Raw genomic sequence first — 22,091 nt, 5'->3', positions numbered from 1 at the left:
CTCCACCAGGTTGCAAATTCAAAATAATTTTTATCTGCATCTAGCTCTGAAAAAATATTTGGGCTTGGGCTTTTAGCAGTGTGTGGGACTTGTTCTATTTGTCCATCTATACTAACCTCCACCAGGTTGCAAATTCAAAATAATTTTTATCTCCTTCTAGCTCTGAAAAAATATTTGGGCTTGGGCTTGTAGCAGTGTGTGGGACTTGTTCTATTAGTCCATCTATACTAACCTCCACCAGGTTGCAAATTCAAAATAATTTTTATCTGCATCTAGCTCTGAAAAAATATTTGCGCTTGGGCTTGTAGCAGTATGTCGGACTTGTTCTATTAGTCCATCTATACTAACCTCCACCAGGTTGCAAATTCAAAATAATTTTTATCTGCATCTAGCTCTGAAAAAATATTTGGGCTAGGGCTTGTAGCAGTGTGTGGGACTTGTTCTATTAGTCCATCTATACTAACCTCCACCAGGTTGCAAGTTCAAAATAATTTTTATCTGCATCTAGCTCTGAAAAAATATTTGCGCTTGGGCTTGTAGCAGTGTGTGGGTCTTGTTCTATTAGTACATCTATACTAACCTCCACCAGGTTGCAAATTCAAAATAATTTTTATCTGCATCTAGCTCTGAAAAAATATTTGGGCTTGGGCTTGTAGCAGTGTGTGGGACTTGTTCTATGTGTCCATCTATACTAACCTCCAATAGGTTGCAAATTCAAAATAATTTTTATCTGCATCTAGCTCTGAAAAAATATTTGGGCTTGGGCTTGTAGCAGTGTGTGGAATTTGTGCTATTAGTCCATCTATACTAACCTCCAGCAGGTTACAAATTCAAAATAATTTTTATCTGCATCTAGCTCTGAAAAAATATTTGGGCTTGGGCTTGTAGCAGTATGTGGGACTTGTTCTATTAGTCCATCTATACTAACCTCCACCAGGTTGCAAATTCAAAATAATTTTTATCTCCTTCTAGCTCTGAAAAAATATTTGGGCTTGGGCTTGTAGCAGTGTGTGGGACTTGTTCTATTAGTCCATCTATACTAACCTCCACCAGGTTGCAAATTCAAAATAATGTTTATCTGCATCTAGCTCTGAGAAAATATTTGGGCTTGGGCTTGTAGCAGTGTGTGGGACTTGTTCTATTAGTCCATCTATACTAACCTCCACCAGGATGCAAATTCAAAATAATTTTTATCTGCATCTAGCTCTGAAAAAATATTTGGGCTTGGGCTTGTAGCAGTGTGTGGGACTTGTTCTATTAGTCCATCTGTACTAACCTCCACCAGGTTGCAAAATTCAAAATAATTTTTATCTGCATCTAGCTCTGAAAAAATATTTGGGCTTGGGCTTGTAGCAGTGTGTGGGACTTGTTCTATTAGTCCATCTATACTAACCTCCACCAGGTTGCAAATTCAAAATATTTTTTATCTGCATCTAGCTCTGAAAAAATATTTGGGCTTGGGCTTGTAGCAGTGTGTGGGACTTGTTCTATTAGTCCATCTATACTAACCTCCACCAGGTTGCAAATTCAAAATAATTTTTATCTGCATCTAGCTCTGAAAAAATATTTATGCTTGGGCTTGTAGCAGTATGTCGGACTTGTTCTATTAGTCCATCTATACTAACCTCCACCAGGTTGCAAATTCAAAATAATTTTTATCTGCATCTAGCTCTGAAAAAATATTTGGGCTAGGGCTTGGAGCAGTGTGTGGGACTTGTTCTATTAGTCCATCTATACTAACCTCCACCAGGTTGCAAATTCAAAATAATTTTTATCTGCATCTAGCTCTGAAAAAATATTTGCGCTTGGGCTTGTAGCAGTGTGTGGGTCTTGTTCTATTAGTCCATCTATACTAACCTCCACCAGGTTGCAAATTCAAAATAATTTTTATCTGCATCTAGCTCTGAAAAAATATTTGGGCTTGGGCTTGTAGCAGTGTGTGGGACTTGTTCTATGTGTCCATCTATACTAACCTCCAATAGGTTGCAAATTCAAAATAATTTTTATCTGCATCTAGCTCTGAAAAAATATTTGGGCTTGGGCTTGTAGCAGTGTGTGGAATTTGTGCTATTAGTCCATCTATACTAACCTCCACCAGGTTACAAATTCAAAATAATTTTTATCTGCATCTAGCTCTGAAAAAATATTTGGGCTTGGGCTTGTAGCAGTATGTGGGACTTGTTCTATTAGTCCATCTATACTAACCTCCACCAGGTTGCAAATTCAAAATAATTTTTATCTGCATCTAGCCCTGAAAAATATTTGGGCTTGTGCTTGTAGCAGTGTGTGGGAATTGTTCTATTAGTCCATCTATACTAACCTCCACCAGGTTGCAAATTCAAAATAATTTTTATCTGCATCTAGCTCTGAAAAAATATTTGGGCTTGGGCTTGTAGCAGTGTGTGGGACTTGTTCTATTAGTCAATCTATACTAACCTCCACCAGGTTGCAAATTCAAAATAATTTTTATCTGCATCTAGCTCTGAAAAAATATTTGGGCTTGTTCTTGTAGTAGTGTGTGGGACTTGTTCTATTAGTCCATCTATACTAACCTCCACCAGGTTGCAAATTCAAAATAATTTTTATCTGCATCTAGCTCCGAAAAAATATTTGGGCTTGGGCTTGTAGCAGTGTGTGGGACTGGCTCTATTAGTCCATCTATACTAACCTCCACCAGGTTGCAAATTCAAAATAATTTTTATCTGCATCTAGCTCTGAAAAATTATTTGGGCTTGGGCTTGTAGCAGTGTGTGGGACTTGTTCTATTAGTCCATCTATACTAACCTCCACCAGGTTGCAAATTCAAAATAATTTTTATCTGCATCTAGCTCTGAAAAAATATTTGGGCTTGGGCTTGTAGCAGTGTGTGGGACTTGTTCTATTAGTCCATCTATACCAACCTCCACCAGGTTGCAAATTCAAAATAATTTTATCAGCATCTAGCTCTGAAAAAATATTTGGGCTTGGGCTTGTAGCAGTGTGTAGGACTTGTTCTATTAGTCCATCTATACTAACCTCCACCAGGTTGCAAACTCAAAATAATTTTTATCTGCATCTAGCTCTGAAAAAATATTTGGGCTTGGGATTGTAGCAGTGTGTGGGACTTGTTCTATTAGTCCATCTATACTAACCTCCACCAGGTTGCAAATTCAAAATAATTTTTATCTGCATCTAGCTCTGAAAAAATATTTGGGCTTGGGCTTTTAGCAGTGTGTGGGACTTGTTCTATTTGTCCATCTATACTAACCTCCACCAGGTTGCAAATTCAAAATAATTTTTATCTCCTTCTAGCTCTGAAAAAATATTTGGGCTTGGGCTTGTAGCAGTGTGTGGGACTTGTTCTATTAGTCCATCTATACTAACCTCCACCAGGTTGCAAATTCAAAATAATTTTTATCTGCATCTAGCTCTGAAAAAATATTTGCGCTTGGGCTTGTAGCAGTATGTCGGACTTGTTCTATTAGTCCATCTATACTAACCTCCACCAGGTTGCAAATTCAAAATAATTTTTATCTGCATCTAGCTCTGAAAAAATATTTGGGCTAGGGCTTGTAGCAGTGTGTGGGACTTGTTCTATTAGTCCATCTATACTAACCTCCACCAGGTTGCAAGTTCAAAATAATTTTTATCTGCATCTAGCTCTGAAAAAATATTTGCGCTTGGGCTTGTAGCAGTGTGTGGGTCTTGTTCTATTAGTACATCTATACTAACCTCCACCAGGTTGCAAATTCAAAATAATTTTTATCTGCATCTAGCTCTGAAAAAATATTTGGGCTTGGGCTTGTAGCAGTGTGTGGGACTTGTTCTATGTGTCCATCTATACTAACCTCCAATAGGTTGCAAATTCAAAATAATTTTTATCTGCATCTAGCTCTGAAAAAATATTTGGGCTTGGGCTTGTAGCAGTGTGTGGAATTTGTGCTATTAGTCCATCTATACTAACCTCCACCAGGTTGCAAATTCAAAATAATTTTTATCTGCATCTAGCTCTGAAAAAATATTTGGGCTTGGGCTTTTAGCAGTGTGTGGGACTTGTTCTATTTGTCCATCTATACTAACCTCCACCAGGTTGCAAATTCAAAATAATTTTTATCTCCTTCTAGCTCTGAAAAAATATTTGGGCTTGGGCTTGTAGCAGTGTGTGGGACTTGTTCTATTAGTCCATCTATACTAACCTCCACCAGGTTGCAAATTCAAAATAATTTTTATCTGCATCTAGCTCTGAAAAAATATTTGCGCTTGGGCTTGTAGCAGTATGTCGGACTTGTTCTATTAGTCCATCTATACTAACCTCCACCAGGTTGCAAATTCAAAATAATTTTTATCTGCATCTAGCTCTGAAAAAATATTTGGGCTAGGGCTTGTAGCAGTGTGTGGGACTTGTTCTATTAGTCCATCTATACTAACCTCCACCAGGTTGCAAGTTCAAAATAATTTTTATCTGCATCTAGCTCTGAAAAAATATTTGCGCTTGGGCTTGTAGCAGTGTGTGGGTCTTGTTCTATTAGTACATCTATACTAACCTCCACCAGGTTGCAAATTCAAAATAATTTTTATCTGCATCTAGCTCTGAAAAAATATTTGGGCTTGGGCTTGTAGCAGTGTGTGGGACTTGTTCTATGTGTCCATCTATACTAACCTCCAATAGGTTGCAAATTCAAAATAATTTTTATCTGCATCTAGCTCTGAAAAAATATTTGGGCTTGGGCTTGTAGCAGTGTGTGGAATTTGTGCTATTAGTCCATCTATACTAACCTCCAGCAGGTTACAAATTCAAAATAATTTTTATCTGCATCTAGCTCTGAAAAAATATTTGGGCTTGGGCTTGTAGCAGTATGTGGGACTTGTTCTATTAGTCCATCTATACTAACCTCCACCAGGTTGCAAATTCAAAATAATTTTTATCTCCTTCTAGCTCTGAAAAAATATTTGGGCTTGGGCTTGTAGCAGTGTGTGGGACTTGTTCTATTAGTCCATCTATACTAACCTCCACCAGGTTGCAAATTCAAAATAATGTTTATCTGCATCTAGCTCTGAGAAAATATTTGGGCTTGGGCTTGTAGCAGTGTGTGGGACTTGTTCTATTAGTCCATCTATACTAACCTCCACCAGGATGCAAATTCAAAATAATTTTTATCTGCATCTAGCTCTGAAAAAATATTTGGGCTTGGGCTTGTAGCAGTGTGTGGGACTTGTTCTATTAGTCCATCTGTACTAACCTCCACCAGGTTGCAAAATTCAAAATAATTTTTATCTGCATCTAGCTCTGAAAAAATATTTGGGCTTGGGCTTGTAGCAGTGTGTGGGACTTGTTCTATTAGTCCATCTATACTAACCTCCACCAGGTTGCAAATTCAAAATATTTTTTATCTGCATCTAGCTCTGAAAAAATATTTGGGCTTGGGCTTGTAGCAGTGTGTGGGACTTGTTCTATTAGTCCATCTATACTAACCTCCACCAGGTTGCAAATTCAAAATAATTTTTATCTGCATCTAGCTCTGAAAAAATATTTGGGCTTGGGCTTGTAGCAGTATGTCGGACTTGTTCTATTAGTCCATCTATACTAACCTCCACCAGGTTGCAAATTCAAAATAATTTTTATCTGCATCTAGCTCTGAAAAAATATTTGGGCTAGGGCTTGGAGCAGTGTGTGGGACTTGTTCTATTAGTCCATCTATACTAACCTCCACCAGGTTGCAAATTCAAAATAATTTTTATCTGCATCTAGCTCTGAAAAAATATTTGCGCTTGGGCTTGTAGCAGTGTGTGGGTCTTGTTCTATTAGTCCATCTATACTAACCTCCACCAGGTTGCAAATTCAAAATAATTTTTATCTGCATCTAGCTCTGAAAAAATATTTGGGCTTGGGCTTGTAGCAGTGTGTGGGACTTGTTCTATGTGTCCATCTATACTAACCTCCAATAGGTTGCAAATTCAAAATAATTTTTATCTGCATCTAGCTCTGAAAAAATATTTGGGCTTGGGCTTGTAGCAGTGTGTGGAATTTGTGCTATTAGTCCATCTATACTAACCTCCACCAGGTTACAAATTCAAAATAATTTTTATCTGCATCTAGCTCTGAAAAAATATTTGGGCTTGGGCTTGTAGCAGTATGTGGGACTTGTTCTACTAGTCCATCTATACTAACCTCCACCAGGTTGCAAATTCAAAATAATTTTTATCTGCATCTAGCCCTGAAAAATATTTGGGCTTGTGCTTGTAGCAGTGTGTGGGAATTGTTCTATTAGTCCATCTATACTAACCTCCACCAGGTTGCAAATTCAAAATAATTTTTATCTGCATCTAGCTCTGAAAAAATATTTGGGCTTGGGCTTGTAGCAGTGTGTGGGACTTGTTCTATTAGTCAATCTATACTAACCTCCACCAGGTTGCAAATTCAAAATAATTTTTATCTGCATCTAGCTCTGAAAAAATATTTGGGCTTGTTCTTGTAGTAGTGTGTGGGACTTGTTCTATTAGTCCATCTATACTAACCTCCACCAGGTTGCAAATTCAAAATAATTTTTATCTGCATCTAGCTCCGAAAAAATATTTGGGCTTGGGCTTGTAGCAGTGTGTGGGACTGGCTCTATTAGTCCATCTATACTAACCTCCACCAGGTTGCAAATTCAAAATAATTTTTATCTGCATCTAGCTCTGAAAAATTATTTGGGCTTGGGCTTGTAGCAGTGTGTGGGACTTGTTCTATTAGTCCATCTATACTAACCTCCACCAGGTTGCAAATTTAAATTAATTTTTATCTGCATCTAGCTCTGAAAAATATTTGGGCTTGGGCTTGTTGCAGTGTGTGGGACTTGTTCTATTAGTCCATCTATACTAACCTCCACCAGGTTGCAAATTCAAAATAATTTTTATCTGCATCTAGCTCTGAAAAAATATTTGGGCTTGGGCTTGTAGCAGTGTGTGGGACTTGTTCTATTATTCCACCTAAACTAACCTCCACCAGGTTGCAAATTCAAAATAATTTTTATCTGCATCTAGCTCTGAAAAAATATTTGGGCTTGGGCTTGTAACAGTGTGTGGGACTTGTTCTATTAGTCCATCTATACTAACCTCCACCAGGTTGCAAATTCAAAATAATTTTTATCTGCATCTAGCTCTGAAAAAATATTTGGACTTGGGCTTGTAGTAGTGTGTGGGACTTGTTCTATTAGTCCATCTATACTAACCTCCACCAGGTTGCAAATTCAAAATAGTTTTTATCTGCATCTAGCTCTGAAAAAATATTTGGGTTTGGGCTTGTAGCAGTGTGTGGGACTTGTTCTATTAGTCCATCTATACTAACCTCCACCAGGTTGCAAATTCAAAATAATGTTTATCTGCATCTAGCTCTGAGAAAATATTTGGGCTTGGACTTGTAGCAGTGTGTGGGACTTGTTCTATTAGTCCATCTATACTAACCTCCACCAGGATGCAAATTCAAAATAATTTTTATCTGCATCTAGCTCTGAAAAAATATTTGGGCTTGGGCTTGTAGCAGTGTGTGGGACTTGTTCTATTAGTCCATCTATACTAGCCTCCACCAGGTTGCAAATTCAAAATAATTTTTATCTGCATCTATCTCTGAAAAAATATTTGGGCTTGGGCTTGTAGCAGTGTGTGGGAATTGTTCTATTAGTCCATCTATACTAACCTCCACCAGGTTGCAAATTCAAAATAATTTTTATCTGCATCTAGCTCTGAAAAAATATTTGGGCTTGGGCTTGTAGCAGTGTGTGGGACTTGTTCTATTAGTCCATCTATACTAACCTCCACCAGGTTGCAAATTCAAAATAATTTTTATCTGCATCTAGCTCTGAAAAAATATTTGGGCTTGGGCTTGTAGTAGTGTGTGGGACTTGTTCTATTAGTCCATCTATACTAACCTCCACCAGGTTGCAAATTCAAAATAATTTTTATCTGCATCTAGCTCCGAAAAAATATTTGGGCTTGGGCTTGTAGCAGTGTGTGGGACTGGCTCTATTAGTCCATCTATACTAACCTCCACCAGGTTGCAAATTCAAAATAATTTTTATCTGCATCTAGCTCTGAAAAAATATTTGGGCTTGGGCTTGTAGCAGTGTGTGGGACTTGTTCTATTAGTCCATCTATACTAACCTCCACCAGGTTGCAAATTTAAAATAATTTTTATCTGCATCTAGCTCTGAAAAATATTTGGGCTTGGGCTTGTAGCAGTGTGTGGGACTTGTTCTATTAGTCCATCTATACTAACCTCCACCAGGTTGCAAATTCAAAATAATTTTTATCTGCATCTAGCTCTGAAAAAATATTTGGGCTTGGGCTTGTAGCAGTGTGTGGGACTTGTTCTATTATTCCACCTAAACTAACCTCCACCAGGTTGCAAATTCAAAATAATTTTTATCTGCATCTAGCTCTGAAAAAATATTTGGGCTTGGGCTTGTAGCAGTGTGTGGGACTTGTTCTATTAGTCCATCTATACTAACCTCCACCAGGTTGCAAATTCAAAATAATTTTTATCTGCATCTAGCTCTGAAAAAATATTTGGACTTGGCCTTGTAGCAGTGTGTGGGAATTGTTCTATTAGTCCATCTATACTAACCTCCACCAGGTTGCAAATTCAAAATAGTTTTTATCTGCATCTAGCTCTGAAAAAATATTTGGGTTTGGGCTTGTAGCAGTGTGTGGGACTTGTTCTATTAGTCCATCTATACTAACCTCCACCAGGTTGCAAATTCAAAATAATGTTTATCTGCATCTAGCTCTGAGAAAATATTTGGGCTTGGGCTTGTAGCAGTGTGTGGGACTTGTTCTATTAGTCCATCTATACTAACCTCCACCAGGATGCAAATTCAAAATAATTTTTATCTGCATCTAGCTCTGAAAAAATATTTGGGCTTGGGCTTGTAGCAGTGTGTGGGACTTGTTCTATTAGTCCATCTATACTAGCCTCCACCAGGTTGCAAATTCAAAATAATTTTTATCTGCATCTAGCTCTGAAAAAATATTTGGGCTTGGGCTTGTAGCAGTGTGTGGGACTTGTTCTATTAGTTCATCTATACTAACCTCCACCAGGTTGCAAATTCAAAATAATTTTTATCTGCATCTAGCTCTGAAAAAATATTTGCGCTTGGGCTTGTAGCAGTGTGTGGGACTTGTTCTATTAGTCCATCTATACTAAACTCCACCAGGTTGCAAATTCAAAATAATTTTTATCTGCATCTAGCTCTGAAAAAATATTAGGGCTTGGGTTTGTAGCATTGTGTGGGACTTGTTCTATTAGTCCATCTATACCAACCTCCACCAGGTTGCAAATTCAAAATAATTTTTATCAGCATCTAGCTCTGAAAAAATATTTGGGCTTGGGCTTGTAGCAGTGTGTGGGACTTGTTCTATTAGTCCATCTATTCTAACCTCCACCAGGTTGCAAATTCAAAATAATTTTTATCTGCATCTAGCTCTGAAAAAATATTTGGGCTTGGGCTTGCAGCAGTGTGTGGGACTTGTTCTATTAGTCCATCTATACTAACCTCCACCAGGTTGAAAATTCAAAATAATTTTTATCTGCATCTAGCTCTGAAAAAATATTTGGGCTTGGGCTTGTAGCAGTGTGTGGGACTTGTTCTATTTGTCCATCTATACTAACCTCCACCAGGTTGCAAATTCAAAATAATTTTTATCTGCATCTAGCTCTGAAAAAATATTTGGGCTTGGGCTTGTAGCAGTGTGTGGGACTTGTTCTATTAGTCCATCTATACTAACCTCCACCAGGCTGCAAATTCAAAATAATTTTTATCTGCATCTAGTTCCGAAAAAATATTTGGGCTTGGGCTTGTAGCAGTGTGTGGGACTGGCTCTATTAGTCCATCTATACTAACCTCCACCAGGTTGCAAATTCAAAATAATTTTTATCTGCATCTAGTTCTGAAAAAATATTTGGGCTTGGGCTTGTAGGAGTGTGTGGGACTTGTTCTATTAGTCCATCTATACTAACCTCCACCAGGTTGCAAATTTAAAATAATTTTTATCTGCATCTAGCTCTGAAAAATATTTGGGCTTGGGCTTGTAGCAGTGTGTGGGACTTGTTCTATTAGTCCATCTATACTAACCTCCGCAGGTTGCAAATTCAAAATAATTTTTATCTGCATCTAGCTCTGAAAAAATATTTGGGCTTGGGCTTGTAGTATTGTGTGGGACTTGTTCTATTAGTCCATCTATACTAACCTCCACCAGGTTGCAAATTCAAAATAATTTTTATCTGCATCTAGCTCCGAAAAAATATTTGGGCTTGGGCTTGTAGCAGTGTGTGGGACTGGCTCTATTAGTCCATCTATACTAACCTCCACCAGGTTGCAAATTCAAAATAATTTTTATCTGCATCTAGCTCTGAAAAAATATTTGGGCTTGGGCTTGTAGCAGTGTGTGGGACTTGTTCTATTAGTCCATCTATACTAACTTCCACCAGGATGCAAATTCAAAATAATTTTTATCTGCATCTAGCTCTGAAAAAATATTTGGGCTTGGGCTTGTAGCAGTGTGTGGGACTTGCTTTATTAGTCCATCTATACTAGCCTCCACCAGGTTGCAAATTCAAAATAATTTTTATCTGCATCTAGCTCTGAAAAAATATTTGGGCTTGGGCTTGTAGCAGTGTGTGGGACTTGTTTTATTAGTCCATCTATACTAACCTCCACCAGGTTGCAAATTCAAAATAATTTTTATCTGCATCTAGCTCTGAAAAAATATTTGGGCTTGGGCTTGTAGTAGTGTGTGGGACTTGTTCTATTAGTCCATCTATACTAACCTCCACCAGGTTGCAAATTCAAAATAATTTTTATCTGCATCTAGCTCTGAAAAAATATTAGGGCTTGGGTTTGTAGCATTGTGTGGGACTTGTTCTATTAGTCCATCTATACCAACCTCCACCAGGTTGCAAATTCAAAATAATTTTTATCAGCATCTAGCTCTGAAAAAATATTTGGGCTTGGGCTTGTAGCAGTGTGTGGGACTTGTTCTATTAGTCCATCTATACTAACCTCCACCAGGTTGCAAATTCAAAATAATTTTTATCTGCATCTAGCTCTGAAAAAATATTTGGGCTTGGGCTTGCAGCAGTGTGTGGGACTTGTTCTATTAGTCCATCTATACTAACCTCCACCAGGTTGAAAATTCAAAATAATTTTTATCTGCATCTAGCTCTGAAAAAATATTTGGGCTTGGGCTTGTAGCAGTGTTTGGGACTTGTTCTATTTGTCCATCTATACTAACCTCCACCAGGTTGCAAATTCAAAATAATTTTTATCTGCATCTAGCTCTGAAAAAATATTTGGGCTTGGGCTTGTAGCAGTGTGTGGGACTTGTTCTATTAGTCCATCTATACTAACCTCCACCAGGTTGCAAATTCAAAATAATTTTTATCAGCATCTAGCTCTGAAAAAATATTTGGGCTTGGGCTTGTAGCAGTGTGTGGGACTTGTTCTATTAGTCCATCTATACTAACCTCCACCAGGTTGCAAATTCAAAATAATTTTTATCTGCATCTAGCTCTGAAAAAATATTAGGGCTTGGGTTTGTAGCATTGTGTGGGACTTGTTCTATTAGTCCATCTATACCAACCTCCACCAGGTTGCAAATTCAAAATAATTTTTATCAGCATCTAGCTCTGAAAAAATATTTGGGCTTGGGCTTGTAGCAGTGTGTGGGACTTGTTCTATTAGTCCATCTATACTAACCTCCACCAGGTTGCAAATTCAAAATAATTTTTATCTGCATCTAGCTCTGAAAAAATATTTGGGCTTGGGCTTGCAGCAGTGTGTGGGACTTGTTCTATTAGTCCATCTATACTAACCTCCACCAGGTTGAAAATTCAAAATAATTTTTATCTGCATCTAGCTCTGAAAAAATATTTGGGCTTGGGCTTGTAGCAGTGTGTGGGACTTGTTCTATTTGTCCATCTATACTAACCTCCACCAGGTTGCAAATTCAAAATAATTTTTATCTGCATCTAGCTCTGAAAAAATATTTGGGCTTGGGCTTGTAGCAGTGTGTGGGACTTGTTCTATTAGTCCATCTATACTAACCTCCACCAGGTTGCAAATTCAAAATAATTTTTATCTGCATCTAGTTCCGAAAAAATATTTGGGCTTGGGCTTGTAGCAGTGTGTGGGACTGGCTCTATTAGTCCATCTATACTAACCTCCACCAGGTTGCAAATTCAAAATAATTTTTATCTGCATCTAGCTGTGAAAAAATATTTGGGCTTGGGCTTGTAGGAGTGTGTGGGACTTGTTCTATTAGTCCATCTATACTAACCTCCACCAGGTTGCAAATTTAAAATAATTTTTATCTGCATCTAGCTCTGAAAAATATTTGGGCTTGGGCTTGTAGCAGTGTGTGGGACTTGTTCTATTAGTCCATCTATACTAACCTCCGCAGGTTGCAAATTCAAAATAATTTTTATCTGCATCTAGCTCTGAAAAAATATTTGGGCTTGGGCTTGTAGCATTGTGTGGGACTTGTTCTATGTGTCCATCTATACTAACCTCCAATAGGTTGCAAATTCAAAATAATTTTTATCTGCATCTAGCTCTGAAAAAATATTTGGGCTTGGGCTTGTAGCAGTGTGTGGAATTTGTGCTATTAGTCCATCTATACTAACCTCCACCAGGTTACAAATTCAAAATAATTTTTATCTGCATCTAGCTCTGAAAAAATATTTGGGCTTGGGCTTGCAGCAGTGTGTGGGACTTGTTCTATTAGTCCATCTATACTAACCTCCACCAGGTTGAAAATTCAAAATAATTTTTATCTGCATCTAGCTCTGAAAAAATATTTGGGCTTGGGCTTGTAGCAGTGTGTGGGACTTGTTCTATTTGTCCATCTATACTAACCTCCACCAGGTTGCAAATTCAAAATAATTTTTATCTGCATCTAGCTCTGAAAAAATATTTGGGCTTGGGCTTGTAGCAGTGTGTGGGACTTGTTCTATTAGTCCATCTATACTAACCTCCACCAGGTTGCAAATTCAAAATAATTTTTATCTGCATCTAGCTCCGAAAAAATATTTGGGCTTGGGCTTGTAGCAGTGTGTGGGACTGGCTCTATTAGTCCATCTATACTAACCTCCACCAGGTTGCAAATTCAAAATAATTTTTATCAGCATCTAGCTCTGAAAAAATATTTGGGCTTGGGCTTGTAGCAGTGTGTGGGACTTGTTCTATTAGTCCATCTATACTAACCTCCACCAGGTTGCAAATTCAAAATAATTTTTATCTGCATCTAGCTCTGAAAAAATATTAGGGCTTGGGTTTGTAGCATTGTGTGGGACTTGTTCTATTAGTCCATCTATACCAACCTCCACCAGGTTGCAAATTCAAAATAATTTTTATCAGCATCTAGCTCTGAAAAAATATTTGGGCTTGGGCTTGTAGCAGTGTGTGGGACTTGTTCTATTAGTCCATCTATACTAACCTCCACCAGGTTGCAAATTCAAAATAATTTTTATCTGCATCTAGATCTGAAAAAATATTTGGGCTTGGGCTTGCAGCAGTGTGTGGGACTTGTTCTATTAGTCCATCTATACTAACCTCCACCAGGTTGAAAATTCAAAATAATTTTTATCTGCATCTAGCTCTGAAAAAATATTTGGGCTTGGGCTTGTAGCAGTGTGTGGGACTTGTTCTATTTGTCCATCTATACTAACCTCCACCAGGTTGCAAATTCAAAATAATTTTTATCTGCATCTAGGTCTGAAAAAATATTTGGGCTTGGGCTTGTAGCAGTGTGTGGGACTTGTTCTATTAGTCCATCTATACTAACCTCCACCAGGTTGCAAATTCAAAATAATTTTTATCTGCATCTAGTTCCGAAAAAATATTTGGGCTTGGGCTTGTAGCAGTGTGTGGGACTGGCTCTATTAGTCCATCTATACTAACCTCCACCAGGTTGCAAATTCAAAATAATTTTTATCTGCATCTAGCTGTGAAAAAATATTTGGGCTTGGGCTTGTAGGAGTGTGTGGGACTTGTTCTATTAGTCCATCTATACTAACCTCCACCAGGTTGCAAATTTAAAATAATTTTTATCTGCATCTAGCTCTGAAAAATATTTGGGCTTGGGCTTGTAGCAGTGTGTGGGACTTGTTCTATTAGTCCATCTATACTAACCTCCGCAGGTTGCAAATTCAAAATAATTTTTATCTGCATCTAGCTCTGAAAAAATATTTGGGCTTGGGCTTGTAGCATTGTGTGGGACTTGTTCTATGTGTCCATCTATACTAACCTCCAATAGGTTGCAAATTCAAAATAATTTTTATCTGCATCTAGCTCTGAAAAAATATTTGGGCTTGGGCTTGTAGTAGTGTGTGGAATTTGTGCTATTAGTCCATCTATACTAACCTCCACCAGGTTACAAATTCAAAATAATTTTTATCTGCATCTAGCTCTGAAAAAATATTTGGGCTTGGGCTTGTAGCGGTATGGGGACTTGTTCTATTAGTCCATCTATACTAACCTCCACCAGGTTGCAAATTCAAAATAATTTTTATCTGCATCTAGCTCTGAAAAATATTTTGGCTTGTGCTTGTAGCAGTGTGTGGGAATTGTTCTATTAGTCCATCTATACTAACCTCCACCAGGTTGCAAATTCAAAATAATTTTTATCTGCATCTAGCTCTGAAAAAATATTTGTGCTTGGGCTTGTAGCAGTGTGTGGGACTTGTTCTATTAGTCCATCTATACTAACCTCCACCAGGTTGCAAATTCAAAATAATTTTTATCTGCATCTAGCTCTGAAAAAATATTTGGGCTTGGGCTTGTAGTATTGTGTGGGACTTGTTCTATTAGTCCATCTATACTAACCTCCACCAGGTTGCAAATTCAAAATAATTTTTATCTGCATCTAGCTCCGAAAAAATATTTGGGCTTGGGCTTGTAGCAGTGTGTGGGACTGGCTCTATTAGTCCATCTATACTAACCTCCACCAGGTTGCAAATTCAAAATAATTTTTATCTGCATCTAGCTCTGAAAAAATATTTGGGCTTGGGCTTGTAGCAGTGTGTGGGACTTGTTCTATTAGTCCATCTATACTAACTTCCACCAGGATGCAAATTCAAAATAATTTTTATCTGCATCTAGCTCTGAAAAAATATTTGGGCTTGGGCTTGTAGCAGTGTGTGGGACTTGCTCTATTAGTCCATCTATACTAGCCTCCACCAGGTTGCAAATTCAAAATAATATTTATCTGCATCTAGCTCTGAAAAAATATTTGGGCTTGGGCTTGTAGCAGTGTGTGGGACTTGTTTTATTAGTCCATCTATACTAACCTCCACCAGGTTGCAAATTCAAAATAATTTTTATCTGCATCTAGCTCTGAAAAAATATTTGGGCTTGGGCTTGTAGTAGTGTGTGGGACTTGTTCTATTAGTCCATCTATACTAACCTCCACCAGGTTGCAAATTCAAAACAATTTTTATCTGCATCTAGCTCTGAAAAAATATTAGGGCTTGGGTTTGTAGCATTGTGTGGGACTTGTTCTATTAGTCCATCTATACCAACCTCCACCAGGTTGCAAATTCAAAATAATTTTTATCAGCATCTAGCTCTGAAAAAATATTTGGGCTTGGGCTTGTAGCAGTGTGTGGGACTTGTTCTATTAGTCCATCTATACTAACCTCCACCAGGTTGCAAATTCAAAATAATTTTTATCTGCATCTAGCTCTGAAAAAATATTAGGGCTTGGGTTTGTAGCATTGTGTGGGACTTGTTCTATTAGTCCATCTATACCAACCTCCACCAGGTTGCAAATTCAAAATAATTTTTATCAGCATCTAGCTCTGAAAAAATATTTGGGCTTGGGCTTGTAGCAGTGTGTGGGACTTGTTCTATTAGTCCATCTATACTAACCTCCACCAGGTTGCAAATTCAAAATAATTTTTATCTGCATCTAGCTCTGAAAAAATATTTGGGCTTGGGCTTGCAGCAGTGTGTGGGACTTGTTCTATTAGTCCATCTATACTAACCTCCACCAGGTTGCAAATTCAAAATAATTTTTATCTGCATCTAGCTCTGAAAAAATATTTGGGCTTGGGCTTGTAGCATTGTGTGGGACTTGTTCTATGTGTCCATCTATACTAACCTCCAATAGGTTGCAAATTCAAAATAATTTTTATCTGCATCTAGCTCTGAAAAAATATTTGGGCTTGGGATTGTAGCAGTGTGTGGAATTTGTGCTATTAGTCCATCTATACTAACCTCCACCAGGTTACAAATTCAAAATAATTTTTATCTGCATCTAGCTCTGAAAAAATATTTGGGCTTGGGCTTGTAGCAGTATGGGGACTTGTTCTATTAGTCCATCTATACTAACCTCCACCAGGTTGCAAATTCAAAATAATTTTTATCTGCATCTAGCTCTGAAAAATATTTTGGCTTGTGCTTGTAGCAGTGTGTGGGAATTGTTCTATTAGTCCATCTATACTAACCTCCACCAGGTTGCAAATTCAAAATAATTTTTATCTGCATCTAGCTCTGAAAAAATATTTGTGCTTGGGCTTGTAGCAGTGTGTGGGACTTGTTCTATTAATCCATCTATACTAACCTCCACCAGGTTGCAAATTCAAAATAATTTTTATCTGCATCTAGCTCTGAAAAAATATTTGGGCTTGGGCTTGTAGTATTGTGTGGGACTTGTTCTATTAGTCCATCTATACTAACCTCCACCAGGTTGCAAATTCAAAATAATTTTTATCTGCATCTAGCTCCGAAAAAATATTTGGGCTTGGGCTTGTAGCAGTGTGTGGGACTGGCTCTATTAGTCCATCTATACTAACCTCCACCAGGTTGCAAATTCAAAATAATTTTTATCTGCATCTAGCTCTGAAAAAATATTTGGGCTTGGGCTTGTAGCAGTGTGTGGGACTTGTTCTATTAGTCCATCTATACTAACTTCCACCAGGATGCAAATTCAAAATAATTTTTATCTGCATCTAGCTCTGAAAAAATATTTGTGCTTGGGCTTGTAGCAGTGTGTGGGACTTGTTCTATTAATCCATCTATACTAACCTCCACCAGGTTGCAAATTCAAAATAATTTTTATCTGCATCTAGCTCTGAAAAAATATTTGGGCTTGGGCTTGTAGTATTGTGTGGGACTTGTTCTATTAGTCCATCTATACTAACCTCCACCAGGTTGCAAATTCAAAATAATTTTTATCTGCATCTAGCTCTGAAAAAATATTTGGGCTTGGGCTTGCAGCAGTGTGTGGGACTTGTTCTATTAGTCCATCTATACTAACCTCCACCAGGTTGAAAATTCAAAATAATTTTTATCTGCATCTAGCTCTGAAAAAATATTTGGGCTTGGGCTTGTAGCAGTGTGTGGGACTTGTTCTATTTGTCCATATATACTAACCTCCACCAGGTTGCAAATTCAAAATAATTTTTATCTGCATCTAGCTCTGAAAAAATATTTGGGCTTGGGCTTGTAGCAGTGTGTGGGACTTGTTCTATTAGTCCATCTATACTAACCTCCGCAGGTTGCAAATTCAAAATAATTTTTATCTGCATCTAGCTCTGAAAAAATATTTGGGCTTGGGCTTGTAGCATTGTGTGGGACTTGTTCTATGTGTCCATCTATACTAACCTCCAATAGGTTGCAAATTCAAAATAATTTTTATCTGCATCTAGCTCTGAAAAAATATTTGGGCTTGGGCTTGTAGCAGTGTGTGGAATTTGTGCTATTAGTCAATCTATACTAACCTCCACCAGGTTACAAATTCAAAATAATTTTTATCTGCATCTAGCTCTGAAAAAATATTTGGGCTTGGGCTTGTAGCAGTGTGTGGGACTGGCTCTATTAGTCCATCTATACTAACCTCCACCAGGTTGCAAATTCAAAATAATTTTTATCTGCATCTAGCTCTGAAAAATATTTTGGCTTGTGCTTGTAGCAGTGTGTGGGAATTGTTCTATTAGTCCATCTATACTAACCTCCACCAGGTTGCAAATTCAAAATAATTTTTATCTGCATCTAGCTCTGAAAAAATATTTGTGCTTGGGCTTGTAGCAGTGTGTGGGACTTGTTCTATTAGTCCATCTATACTAACCTCCACCAGGTTGCAAATTCAAAATAATTTTTATCTGCATCTAGCTCTGAAAAAATATTTGGGCTTGGGCTTGTAGTATTGTGTGGGACTTGTTCTATTAGTCCATCTATACTAACCTCCACCAGGTTGCAAATTCAAAATAATTTTTATCTGCATCTAGCTCCGAAAAAATATTTGGGCTTGGGCTTGTAGCAGTGTGTGGGACTGGCTCTATTAGTCCATATATACTAACCTCCACCAGGTTGCAAATTCAAAATAATTTTTATCTGCATCTAGCTCTGAAAAAATATTTGGGCTTGGGCTTGTAGCAGTGTGTGGGACTTGTTCTATTAGTCCATCTATACTAACTTCCACCAGGATGCAAATTCAAAATAATTTTTATCTGCATCTAGCTCTGAAAAAATATTTGGGCTTGGGCTTGTAGCAGTGTGTGGGACTTGCTCTATTAGTCCATCTATACTAGCCTCCACCAGGTTGCAAATTCAAAATAATTTTTATCTGCATCTAGCTCTGAAAAAATATTTGGGCTTGGGCTTGTAGCAGTGTGTGGGACTTGTTTTATTAGTCCATCTATACTAACCTCCACCAGGTTGCAAATTCAAAATAATTTTTATCTGCATCTAGCTCTGAAAAAATATTTGTGCTTGGGCTTGTAGCAGTGTGTGGGACTTGTTCTATTAATCCATCTATACTAACCTCCACCAGGTTGCAAATTCAAAATAATTTTTATCTGCATCTAGCTCTGAAAAAATATTTGGGCTTGGGCTTGTAGTATTGTGTGGGACTTGTTCTATTAGTCCATCTATACTAACCTCCACCAGGTTGCAAATTCAAAATAATTTTTATCTGCATCTAGCTCCGAAAAAATATTTGGGCTTGGGCTTGTAGCAGTGTGTGGGACTGGCTCTATTAGTCCATCTATACTAACCTCCACCAGGTTGCAAATTCAAAATAATTTTTATCTGCATCTAGCTCTGAAAAAATATTTGGGCTTGGGCTTGTAGCAGTGTGTGGGACTTGTTCTATTAGTCCATCTATACTAACTTCCACCAGGATGCAAATTCAAAATAATTTTTATCTGCATCTAGCTCTGAAAAAATATTTGGGCTTGGGCTTGTAGCAGTGTGTGGGACTTGCTCTATTAGTCCATCTATACTAGCCTCCACCAGGTTGCAAATTCAAAATAATTTTTATCTGCATCTAGCTCTGAAAAAATATTTGGGCTTGGGCTTGCAGCAGTGTGTGGGACTTGTTCTATTAGTCCATCTATACTAACCTCCACCAGGTTGAAAATTCAAAATAATTTTTATCTGCATCTAGCTCTGAAAAAATATTTGGGCTTGGGCTTGTAGCAGTGTGTGGGACTTGTTCTATTTGTCCATATATACTAACCTCCACCAGGTTGCAAATTCAAAATAATTTTTATCTGCATCTAGCTCTGAAAAAATATTTGGGCTTGGGCTTGTAGCAGTGTGTGGGACTTGTTCTATTAGTCCATCTATACTAACCTCCGCAGGTTGAAAATTCAAAATAATTTTTATCTGCATCTAGCTCTGAAAAAATATTTGGGCTTGGGCTTGTAGCATTGTGTGGGACTTGTTCTATGTGTCCATCTATACTAACCTCCAATAGGTTGCAAATTCAAAATAATTTTTATCTGCATCTAGCTCTGAAAAAATATTTGGGCTTGGGCTTGTAGCAGTGTGTGGAATTTGTGCTATTAGTCAATCTATACTAACCTCCACCAGGTTACAAATTCAAAATAATTTTTATCTGCATCTAGCTCTGAAAAAATATTTGGGCTTGGGCTTGTAGCAGTGTGTGGGACTGGCTCTATTAGTCCATCTATACTAACCTCCACCAGGTTGCAAATTCAAAATAATTTTTATCTGCATCTAGCTCTGAAAAATATTTTGGCTTGTGCTTGTAGCAGTGTGTGGGAATTGTTCTATTAGTCCATCTATACTAACCTCCACCAGGTTGCAAATTCAAAATAATTTTTATCTGCATCTAGCTCTGAAAAAATATTTGTGCTTGGGCTTGTAGCAGTGTGTGGGACTTGTTCTATTAGTCCATCTATACTAACCTCCACCAGGTTGCAAATTCAAAATAATTTTTATCTGCATCTAGCTCTGAAAAAATATTTGGGCTTGGGCTTGTAGTATTGTGTGGGACTTGTTCTATTAGTCCATCTATACTAACCTCCACCAGGTTGCAAATTCAAAATAATTTTTATCTGCATCTAGCTCCGAAAAAATATTTGGGCTTGGGCTTGTAGCAGTGTGTGGGACTGGCTCTATTAGTCCATCTATACTAACCTCCACCAGGTTGCAAATTCAAAATAATTTTTATCTGCATCTAGCTCTGAAAAAATATTTGGGCTTGGGCTTGTAGCAGTGTGTGGGACTTGTTCTATTAGTCCATCTATACTAACTTCCACCAGGATGCAAATTCAAAATAATTTTTATCTGCATCTAGCTCTGAAAAAATATTTGGGCTTGGGCTTGTAGCAGTGTGTGGGACTTGCTCTATTAGTCCATCTATACTAGCCTCCACCAGGTTGCAAATTCAAAATAATTTTTATCTGCATCTAGCTCTGAAAAAATATTTGGGCTTGGGCTTGTAGCAGTGTGTGGGACTTGTTTTATTAGTCCATCTATACTAACCTCCACCAGGTTGCAAATTCAAAATAATTTTTATCTGCATCTAGCTCTGAAAAAATATTTGGGCTTGGGCTTGTAGTAGTGTGTGGGACTTGTTCTATTAGTCCATCTATACTAACCTCCACCAGGTTGCAAATTCAAAATAATTTTTATCTGCATCTAGCTCTGAAAAAATATTAGGGCTTGGGTTTGTAGCATTGTGTGGGACTTGTTCTATTAGTCCATCTATACCAACCTCCACCAGGTTGCAAATTCAAAATAATTTTTATCAGCATCTAGCTCTGAAAAAATATTTGGGCTTGGGCTTGTAGCAGTGTGTGGGACTTGTTCTATTAGTCCATCTATACTAACCTCCACCAGGTTGCAAATTCAAAATAATTTTTATCTGCATCTAGCTCTGAAAAAATATTAGGGCTTGGGTTTGTAGCAGTGTGTGGGACTTGTTCTATTAGTCCATCTATACCAACCTCCACCAGGTTGCAAATTCAAAATAATTTTTATCAGCATCTAGCTCTGAAAAAATATTTGGGCTTGGGCTTGTAGCAGTGTGTGGGACTTGTTCTATTAGTCCATCTATACTAACCTCCACCAGGTTGCAAATTTAAAATAATTTTTATCTGCAGCTAGCTCTGAAAAATATTTGGGCTTGGGCTTGTAGCAGTGTGTGAGACTTGTTCTATTAGTCCATCTATACTAACCTCCGCAGGTTGCAAATTCAAAATAATTTTTATCTGCATCTAGCTCTGAAAAAATATTTGGGCTTGGGCTTGTAGCAGTGTGTGGGACTTGTTCTATGTGTCCATCTATACTAACCTCCAATAGGTTGCAAATTCAAAATAATTTTTATCTGCATCTAGCTCTGAAAAAATATTTGGGCTTGGGCTTGTAGCAGTGTGTGGAATTTGTGCTATTAGTCCATCTATACTAACCTCCACCAGGTTACAAATTCAAAATAACTTTTATCTGCATCTAGCTCTGAAAAAATATTTGGGCTTGGGCTTGTAGCAGTATGTGGGACTTGTTCTATTAGTCCATCTATACTAACCTCCACCAGGTTGCAAATTCAAAATAATTTTTATCTGCATCTAGCTCTGAAAAATATTTTGGCTTGTGCTTGTAGCAGTGTGTGGGAATTGTTCTATTAGTCCATCTATACTAACCTCCACCAGGTTGCAAATTCAAAATAATTTTTATCTGCATCTAGCTCTGAAAAAATATTTGTGCTTGGGCTTGTAGCAGTGTGTGGGACTTGTTCTATTAGTCCATCTATACTAACCTCCACCAGGTTGCAAATTCAAAATAATTTTTATCTGCATCTAGCTCTGAAAAAATATTTGGGCTTGGGCT

Source organism: Phyllobates terribilis, unplaced genomic scaffold (assembly GCF_046119375.1).
Source record: "Phyllobates terribilis strain yellow unplaced genomic scaffold, ASM4611937v1 Scaffold_11__3_contigs__length_659146591, whole genome shotgun sequence".
Classification (NCBI taxonomy): Eukaryota; Metazoa; Chordata; class Amphibia; order Anura; family Dendrobatidae; genus Phyllobates; species Phyllobates terribilis.
This window is presented reverse-complemented; position numbering follows the sequence as displayed.